At 36.8% G+C, this 16,848-nt stretch overlaps 1 long non-coding RNA gene across 1 annotated transcript; it reads left to right on the top strand.

Moving 5' to 3' along the window:
- The first annotated feature begins 8,215 nt into the window (after positions 1-8,215).
- On the top strand, positions 8,216-10,087 carry LOC135719436 (uncharacterized). The gene is made up of 5 exons (XR_010521093.1): positions 8,216-8,789; positions 9,326-9,419; positions 9,518-9,650; positions 9,733-9,836; positions 9,947-10,087. It is a non-coding gene; the product is annotated as an uncharacterized lncRNA (long non-coding RNA).
- Positions 10,088-16,848: the final 6,761 nt, after the last annotated feature.

The raw sequence follows: 16,848 nt of genomic DNA, 5'->3' as shown, positions 1-16,848 counted from the left end.
TGTCCGGGAATTCAACTGCCCCTAAGAGACGTATTCAGTAAAACAAAGCTCTGTCTGTGCGCAGGTACTGTACTATTCCTGGAGCAATAGATTGCTGATGTAACTAAAGCTCTTTGTTATAATGTCAAGACTGTCCACCGTGGCCATTAAAGCAGCATGTCTTTATCCGCTATAAATAGCTCTTCAAACGTCTCTGTCTGTATCCTACTGCAGGTACCAACAGTAATGCACCGTGCATGGCTATAATAGGAATTCAAACACATTTTTGCTCAAATCTAAACCAATTTCTGATCTAATGTGGTTAAATGGTATATGGTGTCACACTTTAATAGCAAACAATGCAAAAACAAGTTAGAGCACCCAGATGGAGAAGAAAATGCTGAATGCCAAAAATCCCGCAGACAGTAAACTAAATCCTCATCTGACCGTGCATTAAACACAGACGCTATCTGCTTTAAAACTTTAACTGCAAACCTAAATCTGCAAGCTGGCAAAAACCTAACAGCAAGTTTTGGAATAAGTCAAACCACTGATAAAATGCATGCAGATTGTTATCACATCTAATTTTAAATATTTTAAAAACAATTGCAGTTTAACACTGCAAGAACCAAATTTTAATAGTTCAACTATGAAAATTGCACAAAAAAAGCGCAAGAATAAATAATCAATACATGTATGTTTTAAATGTAATGCAGAGCTCTTAAACTTCATTTGTTTATAACTTTCATTACTTTCACAAATTGTTACATTTCAAGTATTCACAACATATAGTCAGTCTTCTCCTAAAGACTAAAATTGCACTTCATGTTTTCTTTTTTTGATATATAGGCTAAACCACCTTTCAATTGTACACTACATCCAGACACGACTGTCGGGGTTTGCCCCCTAGTGGCAGTCGTAATGAAATTTCAGTTTAATGGTATCCGTGTCAAGGCAAAGCCTTTAATCTACATATGTATTTATCCTTAATAATTTATTTATCAGTAATAAATAGTTTTTAAAGGATTCAAGTGTTAAAAAATGAAAAATGATTTATAATGTTCACCTTGCACACAGTGTTTTGATTGGAACACACTGAAATACATCACTTTTGGTCAGCGTGGCACGCCGTTTTTATGCGTCCAAAGCTTAAATTGGACCAGATAATTATGCACCCACAGATGGTTGGCATCCCACGCAGCCCATTTCTGACTATCTTTCCGGTTTTTCGCCAGTCATTTGTCATGTACAGTCGAAAGGTAAAAGTAACCACTCTGATTTTAAATCAGACAAAGAAGACCAGCGGGCCGAATTCAATTCAATTTATTTTCATAAAGATGACTGGAGGGCTGCATTTGGCCCATGGGCCGCCAGTTGACTAGCCCTGGTGTGGATCATCCCTGCGGCACTCTATATTGCACAAAAAACAACACTAGAACAAACTTTTGATACTGTATAAGAAATAACATTATCACACATTTCAATGGGGCTAAGATGAGGGATGCTTAAGCCCCCCAAAAGGGTCAACACCATGCTCCTATACCAATTTTATATGCAAAGATCACTTTTTCAAATGCTCATTGTTAATAAAAAGTGTGAACAAGCAGCATCCCAAAGCAGCCCAATACAGAAAAATTAATCACAAGTTTGGGCAGGACTGAGTGATTTTCGGCCAATAGCAAATAGGTAGTTATTTTTGCCATTTTGTTTTTTTATTACACTACTTCCCTTTGCTACACAGCTAATCAGTCGAGAGAATATCTTTGATCATCAGCTTACCAACTTTCATTACCTCTTAGTCAAGAGAGACTTGGTCCTCATGCAGTAATTTAGCTGTTAATATATGCGGTGTGTTCAAATAAATCCAGGTAATTCAAGTCTGCACATAGTCTTTTAGACATCAGCAGGTCTGATTAACGCTCAGAACAGGTCCTTGGTGTATTGAGAGATGGCCGCTATGTTTTATTCTGGGCCCTGGGCACCGACAATGATAAGTGTCTACAGGAAATCATTCAGATTATACGCTTTAAAAAATGGTAGGTGGCTAATGACTATTTTGAGACGCTGATGCACAGGGTGCATTTAAAATTTGCACGGTGAAGAAAGAACATTACCATATTAAACATGTAAAATATGACTCCCGAGGAGCACAGACCAGCTAACCATCAGGGAAAATTAAACATGCAGTCAGTAAAATAAAAAAACTCTGCTCATATAAGCTTTGAGTATTCACCATTCAGTACGGTTGCTCTAATATATTGTAATGTTCTAGTGTTTTCAGGACAGATATCTGGTCAAAACACAAGGGAGCTTTTTTATGCTATTTCCTCTGTGGTGTGTACACCGCAGTTAGAATACTCCAGAAGGAAATTGTAAAATAAAAAGTATATGAAACACTTTCCATGTGAAGTAATTATCAAAATGTTGTGTTTTCTTGGTGGTGTCTGGAGTTTACTTGGAAAAGAATAATTTTTTGAAACCATGACAGAATAGAAAAGTCGATTTAACATCAGTAAAGGACTTTTGATAGTTACACCAATAAATATGGCCATTAACAACAGCCACAACAGCCTTAGCAATGTATCAAGATCAAGCACTTGGTCTATTAGGGCCATTCTGAATATCACATGGTTCTCTCTCTCTCTCTCTCTCTCTCTCTCTCTCTCTCTCTCTCTCTCTCTCTCTCTCTCTCTCTCTCTCTCTCTCATAAAAAATTCAGTCAAAGGCCCTGCTAAAACAATCAAGCACATGATGTAGGTTTTGCCAAACTTTAAGGAGAGTTACATTTCAACAGTTATAATACTTTAATAGTGATTCAGTGGAAGTCAAATACCTCCGCTAGTCTGCATTACTGCGGCATTACTGCGCTGAAAGCCACAATGGTTTGGCCGAGTGTGACTTTTTTCCATTCTTGTTAAATCTTATATAAAACAGCCTCCTTGTTTTAACCAAATAGGAAGGATAATTTAGTGGAACCAGACTTTAAAACCATTTTTATCAAAGGTTGAGAAAATTGCTTGCTGAGAGAAAGTATGCATGTTGTCATTCTCAGATTTGCAAGTCATGTCAACTATCTATTATTTACTGTTCAAGAGATGAGTTGCTACAACTTATAAAATTAAATTTTATAAAAAATCATCTGTAGTTGTAACAACTCATCTTTAGTCAAGATAAATAATAGTAAGTTGAAATGACTTGTAAATCTTAGTTGATTTAACAAAAAAATTGCAAAAGAAGCAAATTATTTTTAGGTTTGGAGCAGGATCAACGTTTATACAGTAGTGTACATTGAAATAGTGTGCTATAGGTTATTATGGGTTTGAACCCTGGAAGGGGGCGATCCATAAACTATCATCATCATGCCCTTGAGCAAGGCACTTAATCTTTGGTTAGTTCAGATAAAAGCATCTGCTAATGGTAACTGTCGATTTGGTCAAATAGTATTTTGGGGAAATGTGGTCAGAAGCCTGCTTAAAAAAGAGGTCCTGCCACTTGAGAGCTCTTGGGTACTCTCATTTTGAAGTCTTAAAACCTCAAACCAAGCATGATAACGCTACACTGAAAGCCCTAATGCTGTTTGTAATAAAAAAATAGTCAAGCAATCATGACTTAAATTTTACATTTTGGATCCATATGCTAGGAGGAATACCCATAAGCCCTTGCGCCTGAAAATTTTGAACAATTTATCTTTGGTCCAAGAATAACAACTAATGGGACATATAAACCAGTTGATAATACAATTTCTTATAGTGTTACACTCTAGCATTATTGATTTTTTTTTTTGTTGTAAATTATAGTCACTGTTCCTTTGGTTTGCATGCACCACATTGAACTTATTGTATTTCTCCCCACTATAATAAAGATATGTGTGGTGGGCTACGGCTTCAGCCATTTATTGAAGATCGCACTCTCACCGTGTTTTTTCAAAATGTCTGAGGTTCACGAGAGAAAAAGTGTCTACAAATTGCATGACAAGAAGAGAAAGGCCTCCAAAGAAAGAAACAAGACTAGAGTGTTTTGGGGAGAATATTATACACAGGTTGGGCTTCCCACTGATGCCTCAGTCGCGAAGTTTCTACTCGACAGGTAAAGTTTGTCATGGTATTTGAAGAAATCCATTTAAAATCAATGCTAGTAAAAGTTGATGTAAGCTATGATTAGCGATGCTAGCCCTGGAAGAAGTCACAAACCGCGCAGACATGTTAAACATCATAATGTATGAGCCATGCCGGCAGCAAGTTGTAAACAAAGCGAAGAGAAAAGGCTCGTGCATGCTCTCTCTCGTGCACACGTTTAATAGATGTTCCCTCTTGGGAGCAGGTAGAGTGTTGCGCATGTGCATTTTTTTTAAAAAAGTGGAGGGGCGGTTTTTTTTCCAAAATTCTGGAAAATCTTCTGCTATACCTTTAAGGTTAAATGACAGTTTAAGTTAAGTCTTTAAGTTCACACCAAGTGAACTTAATTGTTTAAGTTCACTGTACAAATTCCAAGTTTGGTGAACTACAAATTTTAAGTTCAGTCTATGTGGCCAACAAGTTAAGTGACTTAAAGGTATTGTGGAGGATTTTCTTTCCGGGTGGATCATCAAGACTATTGGTCCTCCTAGTTGTCAAACAGGAGTGTTGCGCAATTGCATTTTTTTTAAAAGTGCACTGTAAAAAATCTTTGCTCCCTGAATTTTTTTGATGAATCAAAACTCACTGAAAACCCTAATAAGCTGCCTGAACTCATTTTAATGAGTAAACTCGTTGCTTCAATTAAATTAATAAATTTTGGTCTCCCAAAAACTTAGATAAAAAGGTGTAGCGGAGGATTTTCTCGAATGTTAGAAAAGAATCGCCTAGTCAAACTACTGGTCTGCTCCGCTCGTTGGGTTAAACCGAGGGGCAACCTTCTGATCTCTCTGATGAAGCCAATACGGAAGTGACTTAAACTGCAATCCATCGAGTGGCCGCTTGAGGCTGGCTCCAAAAGGGAGTCAATTCCCATAGACCACCATGTTAAAAATGCCCAACTTTACAGTAGAAAATAATATGTTTACAGCCTGGTACAAAAAGTGTTTTTGGTCTGTATAGCTAATTTTGCCCTTCATGACAACTGTGAGGGGGGTGAACTTTTATGTAACTCATCCATTTAAATTATATTAAGCCTGAAAGTTCTGCATAATTAAGGGCGTGGCCACTTGAGTGCTGTCACTAGAATCGAGCTAGGCGGGTGTGGTTTCATCAACCAGCCACCTCAGCTTCACCCATGTCCCGCCTCTTTACCCATTTTCGGTTTTCCGCAAGTGATTTGCTGTGACGCGCGGCCAAGATGGCGACGACAGGCAACGCCTACTTTAAGCTTCAAAAACGATCTTCACAAACCAATGGGTGACGTCACGGACACTAATTCCATATTTTTTTACAGTCTATGGGTTAAACTAAAAATGTCTGTATATTTTTATTCAAAAAGACAATGGGAATAGGAAGTTAACATGCTGTGTATTAAACAATGTTTTTAAATCACTTTGTACAGCTTAGGTACAGAAACTAAATGCATGTCTTATTGCGGTTTGCACGATCTCGGATATTGAATAGGAAATGAATGCATGCTTTTGTGTCTGGGAATTTCAGATATAAGCTGTTCTTAAGCAGCCTTACATTTTATACAATCAAGAAAAACAAGCCAAAAGAAATGTGATGGTCATAATGTTTGTTCAAACGCAAATAATTTCCCAGGCAAACTCTTCTATCTGCTGTTGGATTGTTATTGCAAATAAATCCCCTTTACTTAACTGAATATAATGGTGAACATTCCTTTTTACTTTATTTGGTAATTTGATTACGTAATTAGCATAACCTTTAACCTCTTTACACTATTTACATTCTGAACCCTCATTAAAACTCAAACTTGAGTGCTACGTCTTTTCTGTGTCTCCATAACCTTTGGCCAAATAGGATGTTTCATTGCATTACATCAGCTATAGAGCTTCTGATTTCCAGCCAAACAGGTTATTGATAGCTCTGCAGGGGAGAGAGATGGATGCTTTAAAACTGCAGGGAGCACAGGATGAGTCTAGCTCAATGTTAATACCTCAAGATCACACTGCTCCACCTCCAAAGGACTTCCTACAGAGGAGATGAGAGAAAATACATCTCAAGATAAAAGGGGTTTTCAGGACAGCACTGACACACTTTCATTCTCACACATTCTGCACGTGTCTGCTGGTGGCCTCTACTTTCTCATCTCCAGATCGACCTCCTACAGATGGTAAACAGATTCAGAACCTGAAATCATGAAGGTCACTTTGTTTTATGTGTTGGGAAGCATTTCTTGTTTTCAAAACTGATGCAAACAATAACATAACAAATATGTCTGAATGTGTGTTACATTCTCCGACAGGCAACTGGAAGCAAAGTCGAACTGTGATTGGTTGCTTTACATGGCAGTCATACGGCCTATCCTTGGCCATGAAATTGCAATAGACCTTGGCTGAAACCTTTTGCCATCAGTCTGGATGTCTGGCTCTGCTAGACTAGTCATTTCAAATATAATTTCTAAAGGCACATTAAGTGGCTATTTTTCATCATAAAACTGCACTATGATATATCTATATAATTATCTACTTCAAGAGTTTTGGTAGAAATGTTAAAATTAGATTTAGTGTCAGTAAAATATAACAGAGCAATATTAGGTCTCTGGAGCTAAAACAGATACTTTGAGGCAATAAAATGTTTCTTTGGCTCCATTCAGTTTAATTCACCAAATAAAAAATGACAATGCTGCCTAATGGCAATTCATACATATTTTAGGTGTATATTTAAGGTGGCTAATTCGTATTAATTTGTACCACCATATTCGTACATTTTTAATGATTTGCCTTGACCCTTATGCACTGTTAACCCTGATATTGTCTTTACTTAAACAATCAAATAAACATCACTTAATATTTTCTGTTTTGAAGCCAAAGCTTAAAAAAGTTTAGTTGATTTAACTTTTAAGCTTACAAAATCCATTAAACTAAAACATTCAAGTAGAATGAACTTAAAATTATTAGTTCATGTTGTGAGGAATACCCATAATCCTTTGCGCCTGAATACTTTGATTATTTTCTGCTTTTTCACAGAATAAAAACTGATAAGAACTTTCACTACTTAAATATTTGTTAATAAAATGTCATATAGGTTTAAGCTCTTATATTATTGATGTTGTTTGGTTGTAAATTATAATTTTGTAAAGTCACCGTTCAGGTGATCAGTGTTTCTGTACATGAACCCTGTTCAGAACACTTTATTGTATTTCTCTCCACAGTACTGACAATGCATGTCAAAAACACAGTTTTGTGTATGTTTCTGTGGAGAATCACGTTTATTCAATGACTGACTTAAAATCAGTCATCAATTCTGTGTTATAATACCATTTATAACATCAAAAGTAATATAAAGTGATAAAAACTAAAGTTATATGCAAGGGGTTTCCTCACAAATTTCTAGTAAAGTCAACTAATCTGGGTTAAGAGTGCAGGAATATTGGAAGAAGTCTATTCAACTTAAAATTGTTGTTAGAACAGTTTATATGTTTAAGTAATCATTATTTAAAGTTTTTAAGTAATCATTACTTAAAGTTTTTAGGGCAACAAGTTTGCTTCATTTTTTTTAAGTATATTCAACTTATCCGGGCTTACAGTGTGACATTGGGGTTAGGTGTGGGGTTAAGGGTGGTGTTTTGTTTTTTTATGATTATTTTTTCACGACTAACTTTGTACGTTTTCATACAAATTAGCCATCTTGTACAATATGTATGAATCCTCATGAGATCAGGCTGGAAATTAAGTATTTTTATTTTGATGGCGTATGGCAAGATACCTCAATGGCTGGCACCTCTTATTTTTATAACACGTGAGAAAACCACACAGTGTGGTGAAGTATAACACCTATAATGAGTTTTGGGAGAGACTATGAAGATCTAAAATAGTCCCAAATCTGTTTTTGGAGAGATTAAGAAATCAAATGAGAAATATCACGCATCATGTTAGACACATAACACATACAAATTTATGGAATTTACAAGGTGAGTTTTTAAAAGAGACATTTCACAAGAGATTTTTAAGATTTCAAATAAATCTTTGGTGTCCCCAGAGTATGTATATTAAGTTTTAGCTCAAAAATACTATATAGATAATATATTATAGCATGTTTAAATTGCCACTTTATAGGTGTGAGCAAAAATGTGCCTTTTTGGGTGTGTCCTTTAAAGAGCACCTATTATGGGATACACGTTTTTAAACATCCTTTTGTGTGTAAGTGTGCATTAGTACATGCTAACGATATTCAAAAAGTACATACCTCAAAGAAAACGATGACGCGAGTTATCGTCTCTAACGTTCGAGGACTACAAAAAACACTCGGATTGTAGGCAACAGTTTACTTCCTGGGATTAGTGACGTAGATAAGACCAACATTATCATAGTTCAGCCCTCTCTGCTTTGCTTGGGTACGCCCTCAAAGACGAGGGTGGGGAGCGCCGAGTCAGAAGAGAGCTAAAATGGCGGAGGTTGTGAGTCCCTGCTTTGACTCTGTTTGCAAACTCTTGTTTCATTGTTTAAGCGATTAAATCTCTCGAGTAGACGCTGTCTCTTTAGATGCGAGGGCAAAATAGCACTTTATGGACTTCCACAGAGGACATCATGTTTAATACGGTTCCGGAAAAATCCAGTCAGAAGTTGTTCACGGAGTTTTCACAATAACTGCTTCTCATGAACCGAAGCTGGATTTGCGCGACGTCTCCTCTTGAAAGTTGGATTACTGTGCACTTCTGGATCACAGACTGTAAGTATTCATGTTTATTATTTGCCTTTTACTGTACATTACGGTAACCGGAGATTAACATAATGTGCGTGTAGAGCTAAGCTTGCAAGCTAATTGTTTTGTGTTGTAATACTGTATTTCATAAACAACGTACCATATTTACACACGTGTATGTTGAATTATGCAGGCTTTCGTTTTTTTTTATCGATGTTGGTTTAGACATGTTTACAAACTTGCTAAGTTGCTAAGATAAATACAAATACAAATGCCAGCTAAACTGTTACCAGTAAAATTTGTTCTCACGATCAAACTCAAGAAACTCTAAGTACAGATGATTTGTTTAAAGTTATATGTATTTTACTGTTGTATTTACTTGAAGCTTTCTTAGATTTTGAAACGAAGTAAACACGTAATGTGTGTTGCTAATGTTGGGCCATGTAATATGTAATACATTTACGTTTTAATGAATAGTCTAACGATTTATAGTCGTTGTACTCTATTGTTATAATATTTCTTTTTGACTGAATACATGTTTGTTTTATTTGTCTATATCTTAGATTCGCAGCTGGACACATCCTTCTACACTGTATGCAAACATGCAACATCATTACACACAGTACAAGGAGTCAGACTGGCATATGAGGAGCAAAGGTGTTTAACACATATTATGTATTTACCTAGTGAAACCACTACCAGTCTTAAATGTATAACTGATGATGACAAAGTTTTTTTTCTCTGCATAATAATAGGAACCCAGGCAGTAGCATCGTTTCACAATGTTTCCATCATCATCATCAGTGGATGCCTTTGCCGTCCGTAGCCTGAGATTTCAGATTTGCAGCAAAAAAAATTGATTTTCTCATTTATTGGAATGCTGTGCAGGTATTTAAGTATTTTAGTAACTGTGTTAAATAAAGTAGTATTTACTTTTACAATAAATTAATTGCTTGTTTATATTTTACAGGTATTTGTACCTTGCAGCCATCCATTACAATGTCACCAAGCCGTAACAAAAGCAGGAGAGGAAAAGTACAAGGCTATGTTCCCAAAACACACAAGTGACATACCGTAAGCAGTAATGTTTTATTTCAAATACATTCATAATCAAAAACTTAATGTATGAAGCAGGGAAATAAATGATCAAAACAAAAGATTTATTGACTGCAATATTTCTACAGTTATGTGGATGATGTGATCAGGCTTGTGTTTGATGAGGTATTTGAAGATAAGCTGAAGAAAACCCCGATTCCAATGGACCTGGCATCACAGTTTGAGAGACCTTCAAAGGAGGACGTGATTGCATGCCATCTTCAGTGCAGGGGTCGTCGAAAGCCAAAATTGTGACCGATCTGATCAGGAAGCTCCAAGCGTATCTGGAGAACAACACACGACAGGATGATAACCTTATAGTGTCGTCTTAAATAGCACCAGCTGACAAAGCTTTGATATGCCATTTATCTGAATAGATAGCTGTAAGAAATGAATTGAACAATTTTTGAAACAAGAGCACAATATGGTTACTAAAGTATGTTTATTTATATATTGTTTAACATTTAAATATATATTTGTAATAAATAAACTTTTGACTGACTATTATATTTTCTTTAAAGTTGCATCTTTTGTTCTTTTGGGTACTTTGTTACTATAATGATACTTTAGTGTTATTGGTTTAAAAATGTAATAAAACTTACTCTAGTCCTGCACCTCAAAGGCTTATAGTCGGTACAATAAATGTTCTGTGTGTAGGGATTTAGACAATTTGTGCAAAACCTGGATGATGAATCACGCAGGTAAGAGGCCCTGGAACATGTTGCATTCTCCTTAAAACCTAATAAGTAAAAACATAGCACTTATAAGTAAGCAGTTTTTCATAATAAACTTTACCATAGTGAAATAATGTAGAACATTCATTTCAATTAATACTTTCCCTGTGCTACATTTGGTGTTTCCATATAGTTTGCACAGTAATATAGTATGTAACAGTCTTTTATAATAAAGTTTACAATAGTAAAATAATGTTAATAAGTGAAATAGTTTTATAATCATTTCAACAAATACTTTCTATGTGCTACATTTGGTGTTTCCATATAGTTTGCACAGTAATATAGTATGTAAGCGGTCTTTTATAATAAAGTTTACTATAGTAAAATAATGTTAATAAGTGAAATAGTTTTATAATCATTTCAAATAAAACCTTCTATGTGCTACATTTGGTGTTTCCATATAGTTTGCAAAGTAATGTAGTACGTTATAATTACCTTTTGGATGTCTTTGCAACACATTTTCGTCTTCGTTTAGCATTCTGGCAGAGCTAAGGACACCTAAAAAAGTTAAATCCAATCGCGTTCATTGACGGAGATCGTTTATATCGTAACGGCCGTCTGAACTCTCTGGATCGAGCTTGAAGTGGTAAGGCAGTACAGACACCATCGTTTATAGAGAAATATAGCGCTTGTTTACGTTGCCTGTGACTCTCAGTCAGAACCGGAAAACCCACGCGTAGTCAGGGGCGTAACCTTTCAAACACACGCCAAACCCAGTTGACCAATAACAGTTGAGTAGTCATCTGACCAATCCGAATACACTAGACATTTTGGAAAGGCGGAGACAGGAACTAAATCCGAGCGTTTTCCAGACATGCAGAAATCGGTGAGGTATGAAAGCAATTTATAAGACTCACAGTGCATTAGTTCAAGTTTTAATAACATGTATGTACTATGGGATATTACAATAACGTGCTAACGTGCTAATTTATTAGCATAATTGGTGCTCTTTAAAAAATGCAAATGAGTTGATCTCCGCACTAAATGGCAGTGCCATGGATACTGCAGATTAAAAGGGGCGATATTATCCTCTTCTGTCATCACAAGGGGTGGCAAATTTCAATGACCTATTTTTTCACATGCTTTCAGAGAATGGTTTACCAAAACTAAGTTACTGGGGTTGATCTTTTCACATTTTCTAAGTTGATAGAAGCATTGGGGACCCAATTATAGCACTTAAACATAAAAGTTATAACAACTAATCTCTAGTCAAGATAAATAATGTTTAAAATGACTTAAAATTTAAGGCAGCAAAGATTTTTTTTACAGTGTGCTGAGAACATTCGGTTAATATCATTATCTATTTTTTGGCAGAGGTGGCGTTTAGCAGCTCCTCATAAACAGGTTACTTTGTAATATAATGAACGGCTGTGCATCAAATTGACAAAGCACGATAAAAGTATCATCAACATTTGACTCATTGCACATGCACTTCATTTCAAATTAAAGTTGTCCTTAAATGTTGGTCTTCTCACACAAACTTTGACAGATTTATTTGACAGAACTAACATTTTTGTGTAAACCACTTTAGTTGAACAAAATAGGGACACTGTGCCTTATCCTCCAAACTTTCCTATAATCGCTTGCTTTAATCCATTACTGTTAAGAAGGTACATCCCTCCGAGAAGTCAGAGCTGGAGGACAGAAGCGTAGTGTCTGGGACTCTGCACGCTTGCATGGAAGCAGCTAATTTCACGTGGCAGATCCCGGGCATTTTTCCTGCTATCATAAAAGAGTTTTGAGTGATATTGATCCTGCTGAAGTCTTTATACTTTGCTCTCTCTTTTTCTCTTTCTCTTTCTCTCTCTTTCTCCCTCTCTTTCTCTCTTCACAGCAGTTACTAAAGGCACCATGGGAACAGAGAAGCTGTACTGAAGAGCCGAGATATTCTGCTTTGTCCTCAGTGATATTTGGACTGTTATTATTGCTGTTTTGCTCACAATGACAGGGCATGATTCATGACATATTGGTTCTTTCTCAAGGTAAAGAGTGCTTGGCGTTTAGTTGCACAATCCTTCAGCAAATGGCTCTCAAGAGACAAAACCCATCTAGAACCCAAGATTGTCTCTGCCGAAGGGAAGGGTGACATAACTGTATATTATATTACATAACCTTCCCAGAAACAAACTAGGCACATTTGAGTGTTTGTTCTTAAGGTCCATTCACACCAAGAGTGTGAAGACTCCTATAATGATAGCTATAACAGGTAGGGGTGGGCCGATCCAATACTTTGGATCGGAAATCGGGTCGATCCAGACCTTTTTACGTGAATCGGGTATCGGAAAAAACGGGGCCGATCCAAATCCGATACTGTGCGTTACTTGTGGTTGTTACTGTCATGCTACAGAAAAGTCAAACTATTATAAAAGCACCATAAATGTGATTATACACTATATTAAAAATCTTCCTAATATATTCAACAGCCTTATGCGAAGAACAAATGCATATATCAAGATATTTGAGGTCACAAAAACTGAATGATTTGGTGCTCGCCGAGTTAATACACTAGAGTAGCGTGAATTAAATATGTCAAAGTGTTACAGTTTTATTGTCATCAATGGTGTGAGAGGGCCTTTACTCAAGTCATAGAGTATTTTAACACCAAAAGCAATTTTTTTGAACTACTTTGTCATAAGATATATTTGCTGGTCAGATGTTATGTATTAAACAAATAAAATATGTAATACATGTATGCATGTGATATTTTATAAGTAAAATTGGCAGGGAAAATAAACTGGCTGGATAAGCTGTGAAGGGTGACGAAAATAGAAACACACATCGGGTTGCAAGCTGCCGCATTTAGTGCTTAAAGTGTGGACAGCTTTGTTAATTTCAATAAGAGGGACCTCATTTTGTACCATTTAAGAGGTTTATTTTTATACTGCACTGCACCATTGGCGTTTGACATTACTGGTTCCCAGTGTGACACCAGAAGCTTTAGGTGGCCAGTATAGAGCAATTCATTTGTTTTTTGGCTCAGAACTGCCTTTTAATCTTTTCAGTTGGTGCTTTAAATGTGTAAAGTGGTATCTGTCTAATCTGAGGTCACCATATGCCTCCTGTCACTGCTGGTGATATCTGACTGATAATATTTGTACAGTTACACAATCAGCTCATCTGAAACACATAACACAGCACTGCTGCTAGTGCACAAAAGAGATTCAACTTTAAATATCTCACAGAAATTGTTCCTGGTTTTAACATTCATGGCACATGAATCGCTCAACATCCACAGAGATTTCATGAAGAGTTTGGTTTACGTCAAAAACATTGATCAATCCACTGTCAAAGGAAAGACAGGCAGTTGAAGACCTGATTGTTTGAGACTTTACTACACATCTAACCCTCGGTATTTGTCCAATCGAAAGCATGGCATTTGGTTACAGTTCAGCATGAAGAGATGTTGATCTCTGGGGACAGACACGCAAGTAGGAAGATCTGCCGATCTGTAGGGCAAACCAAATGAGTTTTTTCTCTGCCTCTCTCCTTTCTAACTCCCTCATTTCCTCCAGGGTTTCTGTCAATTACTCAGACATTTAATCACCCCTGTGCTCCGTGGACGTGTCCTTACATTACACCCGGTGCTGGCTGGCAAAGTCAGCTATAAATAACCCACCACTAAGGGCCATAACAGCTCACTGGCTCGGTGCATTTAGAGGAACAGAGGTAAACTTAAAACACAAGGGTTACATGCTATTGTTTTCCTTCCTTCTATTTTCCATTAGCAAATTTCCATAAAGTTGCCTTTTAGATATTAATTTGATCTTTTAGAAAAGTAAACAATACTGTTTACAAAACAGATTTGAGGCTGATAGTGGCTCACAGTAGGTCTTATTTGAACTTTACGGGAGGCTATGAATCAAGACTCATTTTTAACTGCAGGAATGTTGCGATTATGAAAAGTTTATGTTTTGGCCAACTTTAAAAATGCGAACAAAGTCACATTTGTTCTGAGAACGATGCAATAACTGTGTAACTATGTCAACTGACTTTGTGGAAAAAGTAGGACAGCACAAATTGTTTTCATGCATCATGTGAAAAAAGCATATTTTTTTCGAAATTTTAAAGAATAGGTACCACTTTTCTTGAAGGGGTGTGCATGACTGACATGACACCTTCATAATCATGACATGACACGTGTCATTTTATAGACGTTTATGACAACTGTCATTAAGGCTATGTCTACACAAAGTCGGTGCATTCCCAATCCGATAATTTTTTTTCCTTGCTCTAAAAAAATAATCCGTAAACACGAAACCACTGAAACTGACTGAAAGCGGTGTAGTATATATGCCGGACCAGTATGGGGCGCTGTAATTCTGCCACAGATATACACTATACACGGAGAAGAAGACTTTGAGCATGCGCATAACCAACGTATGGTGTTGTCTATTATCGCTTATTACACGGCTCTCTGGAATGCTTGATTCTGATTGGTCAGTTGAGACATTTGCAGGTTCGTTCTTTTCGAATAATAACCGCTCCAAAATAATAACGCATAGCCGGACTACTTTTACGAGTAAGATCGCTCCGCGCCAATAAAGATTACTGTTTGTTTGGCGCCATCTTGTGACAAACACTGGACAACCACGACAAGACACAGAGAGCTTACTGAGACTGAACTTGACAAAATAGAGCATGACAGCTACGAAGCCAACACACAAAAAAATACAGAATGGGCATTAAAACTTCTCAAAGACTGGCTAAAAGAGAAAAAATGGAGACAAGTATGAAGCAGAGGATCTTAATAAGGTATTACGATCATTTTATGCATCTGTGCAAAGTGTCGCGGAAGGATAAAAATGTTAATTTAAAACAAATATGCCAATAAAATGTTTCAAATTCATATTCATGTCCAGTTTTTTTCTTATGTGACAAGTAGCCGTGTAATAAGCGGGATAATGTAGAGTCAGCCGGTAGTTATCGGGAAATAAGCCCCTTCAGTGTGATACAAGACCCTCCGCTTCGCGTCGGGTCCTGATCACACTGTCGGGGCTTATTTCCCGATAACTACCGGCTGCCTCTACATTATCCCTTACATGTTACATGTCCGTGTATATGTAAGAGCTTTCGCTGATATTGGTGAAATAAGATTTCACACGCTTGTAAAATGAAACGAAAGACGCGCAGATCAGCGGCGTTAGTTTTATCAATGAAAGGCTAAAATAGGGCTGTCACCGTCTGTTTGTGCTAGAGGTCAGAGAAGATGAAAAACATTTATCTCAGTACCTCAGATTACATAAATGGGCGGAGAGACGGCGTGTGGCTGTTCGAACACATTAAACCACATGCGTGTTTACACTAACAAGTGCTATAGTTAGCCAAGGAACTATAAAACTTCAAGTTTACAACATAGACTGTATAGATGTAAACGAATATGCTGAATTACCTGTGGAGAAGATAGAAAGTAGGCAACTTCGGTGTCCCTTGAGCCCCATCTTGGAAAACTACTTTTCGCTTCCTTGGCGACGTGTTTTAATGTCCTCGAAAATAGGTCTTCAACAAGCTTTCAAATCTGCCTCAAATCAAAGCATTAGATCGCGGGATCATCACGGTGTGCAGCTGTTGTTGAATCCGAAGGATTCAGTCTGCACAGGTCGCATATGTGGGCTGCATACGTCATCAAACCTGGTTTATTTAAATTAACTGAGCATTACATTCGCAAGTCATAAGCATATTACATCAATTTACAATTAACTAAGAATAATTGTCAGCTTTGTAATTGTTAATATTCTGAAATAAGTAAGTCTTGATGACGTATACCGCCTACACATGCAACCTCGGGAGGCTTCAGCCAGCGTCCAGCGTGAGTGTAGTCTGAAAGCGCGAAAGGCGGAGCTTGAATTTCAGGAATGTCCCTCATCGGCGAATGTATTTCAAAGATGGAGGCACAACATGGATTCAGCCAGTCGAGCGACTCGACCGTATGTATTTTAAATAGCAGATTCTACACTTACGAGAATACTTTGATTATTGGGTGGAAGTAGCTACACATGAATGAGCACATACTTTTGAAAGAAAACATGGGTTTTTGCTAAGAATTAACTCAAAAAAATTACACAATGTAGCTTTAACAAAGATTAATAAGTGCTAAAAAACTATACTGTCATTGTTAATAATAACAGATACAATCTTATATTGTAAAGTGTTACCACCATATACACTGTACTGTATAGCCAGGGCAAACCAAAAGTTTCATCTGACATTTATATCAGTGAATATCTAAAAAGAAATATTTGTATGCTTTATTCAATAAC

The sequence above is a fragment of the Paramisgurnus dabryanus genome, chromosome 14 (genome assembly GCF_030506205.2).
Source record: "Paramisgurnus dabryanus chromosome 14, PD_genome_1.1, whole genome shotgun sequence".
Taxonomy (NCBI): domain Eukaryota; kingdom Metazoa; phylum Chordata; class Actinopteri; order Cypriniformes; family Cobitidae; genus Paramisgurnus; species Paramisgurnus dabryanus.
Note: the sequence above shows the minus strand (reverse complement) of the source record. Positions and strands in the feature narration are given on the sequence as shown.